At 37.5% G+C, this 4,923-nt stretch overlaps 1 pseudogene; it reads left to right on the forward strand.

Moving 5' to 3' along the window:
* The first annotated feature begins 3,584 nt into the window (after positions 1–3,584).
* LOC119533251 lies at positions 3,585–4,691 on the forward strand (annotated as a pseudogene).
* The last annotated feature ends 232 nt before the right edge of the window (positions 4,692–4,923 follow it).

Raw genomic sequence — 4,923 nt, forward strand, 5'->3', positions numbered from 1 at the left:
CATTTATACTTTGCAAAGTGGCTGTATTGGATTAGATGACAACATTTATTTTCTTGTAAGAAAAATTAGCTAGGGCATGCAGGGTTATGGCTATGAAGTGAATGGAAAGAGTTGGTATCAGACCTGGAATATGATTTCATCATCTGGACCAAGCCACCCAGTTTCACTTGAACACTTACATATCAGCCAGCAGTAACATTCATTCATCCACTCAACCTGTGCTGAGTGCCTAGCACAGCCCAGGGGCTATTCTATGTAATGGGGATACATCAACTAACAATAAGATAAAAGCATACCTGCCCAGGGGGACCCTACCTTCTAATGGTGGGAGAAAGACAATAAAGAGGAAATATAGTAAATGAAACAAACAAACAAAAAATCATGTGTCATAGTTAAAGTGTTCCTTATTGAAAAAAATAAAAGAAAACAAATCCTAGAGTGGGGGAACAGGAGTGTGGGGTGCAGCTCTGTGGCAATTTTAAGTAAGGTAATTAGGACAGGCATTAGGGAATTTCCAAGAAGTTGAGGAAGTTAGCCAAGCATGGGAAAAGAGCACGACAGCAGAGACAACAGCCAGGCAAAGTCTCTATATACTTGGCATGTTTAAGAAGATGGTTGCAGTGTGGCTGAGTGGAGTGAACAAGTGATCTCATTTCCATGAGTTAGGAAATGAGATCAGAGGTGATGGTGGTTGGGGACAGGAAATTGGTCGGATCAGTCTTTTGGACCATTGCAAGAACTTTGGCTTTTTGGAGTAGAGAAACTAAGAACCATGGCAAAGACTTCTAAGAGTCAATAAACTGATCCAAGATGTGCAAGAATAATCGCTGGTTGCTATGTTAGCAAAGAAACAAATCAGTGCATGTTTTTTTAATTATTAAAAAATGCTGTGAATTTAATGAGAATTTATCTGTCCTTGGCTATACTGCATGCCACAGGACTGAACTGCAGCCTCAATATTAAAACTTGACATTAGCCATTTCTCATTTTGTTTACCCTTGGAAAATAGTATATGAAAAGATTCAGGAAGAATATAAAAATAGTCATTATTCTTGCTATCCAGAAATAACCATTGCTAACACATTTGCACATCCCCTTCTAGATTTTATTTTAATAGTTGAGCTCATAGGGTAACATTCTGAACTGACAGTTTACAAGTGCCTTGGATATAATATGTGTTCAACGAACGCTGGTTCAATGGACATGTTATAAGTATTTTATACGTCACTGCTCCATCATGCTCTCATCAGACCATTTAAAGCCCTTTATAAGCATACTTTTAGCTATTTATACTTAATATTCCATTCTGTGGGAGGCAGTAGAGTATATTCGTTAAGAACACAGACTCCAGAATTAGGCAGGTCTGCTCTAAATCCTCAGCCACTTATTTATTGGGTGACCCTGGAAAAGTCATATAATTTCCCTGAGCCTCCAATTTCTTATCTGTAAAATGGGGAAAATCATTACAATCATTTCATAGGGTTCTTATGAGGCTTGAGATCATGTAAATAAAGCATTTGGCACATTTCCAGACACCCAATCATCATTTAATAAATACATGATAACTTATTATTGCCATTATTATTATATTAACCTGCAATAGTATTAACTATTGCTTTTCATTCGTTGTTTCCAAAGTTTCACTATTAAAATAATTCTACAGAGAACATCTTTGTGGCAAAATTTCTTCTCATTTTAATTATTTCTATGAGGATTTATTCTTAGAAATAGAATTAGAGGATGAGGGAATATGTGAGTTTTATAAATTGTAATACAGTTGCCAAGTTGCTTTCCAAGAAAAGGTTATTCCCATTTAACTGCAACTCATCAGCACTGAGTATCATCTTTAAACGTTTGCTGATGTATTAGGTAAAACAAATTGTCACCTTATTGTGGGTTTAATTTATATTTCTTTTTTACAATAATGGTACCAGGTTTTATGTTTTATTTTTATTAGCCACTTTTGTGGATTGTCCTCTCATATTTTGGCCCTTTATTCTACAGGGGTCATTGTTTATTTTTTATTGTGTGAGATATTTTTTACATGTAAATGGATTGTGAGATTGTTTTTGAAAGAACACTTCAAAACAGGAAATTTATATATTTACGGTACTTTATGGTAGATAATTTTACTTTCTATTATAAAGTGAAGGTGAATTACATTTTCTTCTGTTCTCTCTTTGGAGACTTTTCTTGTTAAACAATTTTAGCTCTCTGCACTATGTGTTAAATTATATTTTTTATTTCTCACACTGATGTAATTAATAGACATAAAATTATATATAGGTATAAGAGAAACTAATAGTGTTACTAATATAGCAGATAACTATAACTGTTAGTAATATAACTATACTGTTAGAAATATAACTATACTATTAGTTATACTAATGTAACTAATATAACTATACTGTTACTAATATAATTATACTGTTACTAATATAGCAGATAACTATACCATACTATAATACATTGAGGGAACAATGGAAAATAAACAGGGAAAAGTATTCAAATCCATGTACAACCTGACCATGTGGGGCCTGTGTTAGAGAGGTGTTTCCCTTAATAATATCACTGTGTAAATTGGAAACAATTATTTTTCTCTTTTATTATATGTTCTCTATTATTCATCTGGTTTCAAGAAGTTTTATGAAACTGCAACCAAGTTTACATAAGGTAATAAGATATGATGATAAGGTATTTAATGTATTTTGAGTGCATCTGAGAAAAAAAAAAGATTTATTTTATTCCTGCCCCAGCCTGTCCCTGCCCAATGTGAATCTGCATATGCTATCATTGTGACTTTCACACATTTAATCGCTTCTAACTTGTAGGGTGGAATAATAATATGTGACTCCCCCAGGTAAGGTAAAGCCCCATGTCATGCAGAATTTCCTTCCCCCTCTGTGCCAGTTTGGATATATTATGTCCCCCAGAAAAAGCCATGTTCTTTGATGCAATCTTGTGGGGGCAGACACATTACTGTTGATTAGGTTGGAAACTTTCGATTGGGTTGTTTCCATGGAGATGTGACCCACCCAGCTGTGGGTAATACCTGTAATTGGATTATTTTCATGGAGGTGTGGCCCCACCTATTCTGCTTGGATCTTGATTGGTTACTGGAGTACTTTTAAAAGAGCCACACAGATCAGAGATCAGGGCAGCCAGACCACAGTTTAGAGATTTCAGGTATTTCCCTCTGTCTACTCCAATATACCGGAAACTAAAAAAGGAACATCTACCCAATGATGTTATTAGCAGGAGACTGGGAGAGAGACTGTCATCCTTGTGTTCTGGTGATCCTGGATGGTCGGAGCTGGGAGTCAGACACCTTTGTACACGTATCCAGCTAGGTGACAGCCTCCACTCAAACCAGTGTTTACTGTCCCCGCTGATTTCACTGGGGGCTAAGGAGCTACTGGAGAGGAAGACCTGTGTCCACAACTGAGATTCAAGCATCTACACGAATTGGAACACACCACTATCTTTTCCCAGCTCTGCCTCCTTCTGTGGAACCAAGCACAATAGAACTTTGCTGTTTTGCCTTCTCCACTCCGGGGAAAGAAGCAGACAATGAGAAGAAAAAAATGAATGTCAAAGGAAAAGTAATTCTTTCTAAGCTGGCTGTCTCAACTGTAGTTGTGGTGTTTTGGGAATATATCAACAGCCCAGAAGGCTCTTTGTTGTGGATACATCACTCAAAAAACTCAGAAGTTGGTGGTGGCAGCACTCAGAAGAGCTGGTGGTTTCTGAGCTGGTTTAGCAATGGAACCCACAATTATCAAGAAGAAGAAGACATAGACAAAACAAAAGGAAAGGAAGATGAAGAAGAAGGGTTACAGCTAAGGGACTGGTTTGATCCATACAAACGCCCAGACGTTGTGACAGTGATCAACTGGAAGGCTCCTGTTGTGTGGGAAGGCACTTACACAGCTGTCTTAGGAAACCATTACACCAAACAGAAAATTACCATGGGGCCGCTGGTTTTTGCTGTTGGAATATACATTGAGCATTACTGGGAGGAGTTCATGATATCTGCTAATAGGTACTTCATGGTTGGCCACAAAGTCATATTTTATATCATGGTGGATGATGTCTACAGGATACCTTTGGTAGAGCTAGGTCTTCTCTGCTCATTCAAAGTGTTTGAGATCAATCCTGAGAAGAAGTGTCTGGACATCAGTATGGTGCACATAAAGACCATCAGGGAACACAGTGTGGACCACATCCAGCAAGAAGTTGACTTCATCTTCTGCATGGATGTGGACCAGGTCTTCCAAGACAACTTTGGGGTAGAGGCCCTGGGCCAGTCAGTGGGTCAGCTATAGGCCTGGTGGTACAAGGCACATCCTGATGACTTTACCTATGAGAGGCAAGAGGGGGTCAGCAGCTTTCATCCCATTCGGCCTGGGGGACTTTTATTACCATGTGGCCATTTTTGGAGGAACAACCATTCAGGTTCCAAGTATCACCTAGGAATGCTACAAGGGAATCCTCCAGGACAAGGAAAATGACATAGAAGCACATGGCATGATAAAAGCCACCTAAACAAGTATTTCCTTCTCAACAAACCCACAAAAATCTTATCACTGGAATACTCCTGGGATTATCACATAGACCTGCCTTCAGATATTAAAATTGTCAAGGTATTTTGGCAGACAAAAGAATATAATTTGGTTAGAAATAATATTTGATTTCAAATTGTGCCAGTAGGTTTCTGAATTTGAGAAAGTATTATTCTGGCTACATCCTCAGAAAAGTAACACTTAATTTTCACTTTAAAAATACTAACAAACACCAACAACACAACAAACATATCTATTCTTCCTTATATCTTTGAGTCTTGTAATATGTGAGAATGAATATAGGGTAATCGTGTAAATTCTTAGTGATTTATTATCTATTCTGAGTTTGGGGTAAATACTA

Source organism: Choloepus didactylus, chromosome 4 (genome assembly GCF_015220235.1).
Source record: "Choloepus didactylus isolate mChoDid1 chromosome 4, mChoDid1.pri, whole genome shotgun sequence".
Lineage (NCBI taxonomy): Eukaryota > Metazoa > Chordata > Mammalia > Pilosa > Megalonychidae > Choloepus > Choloepus didactylus.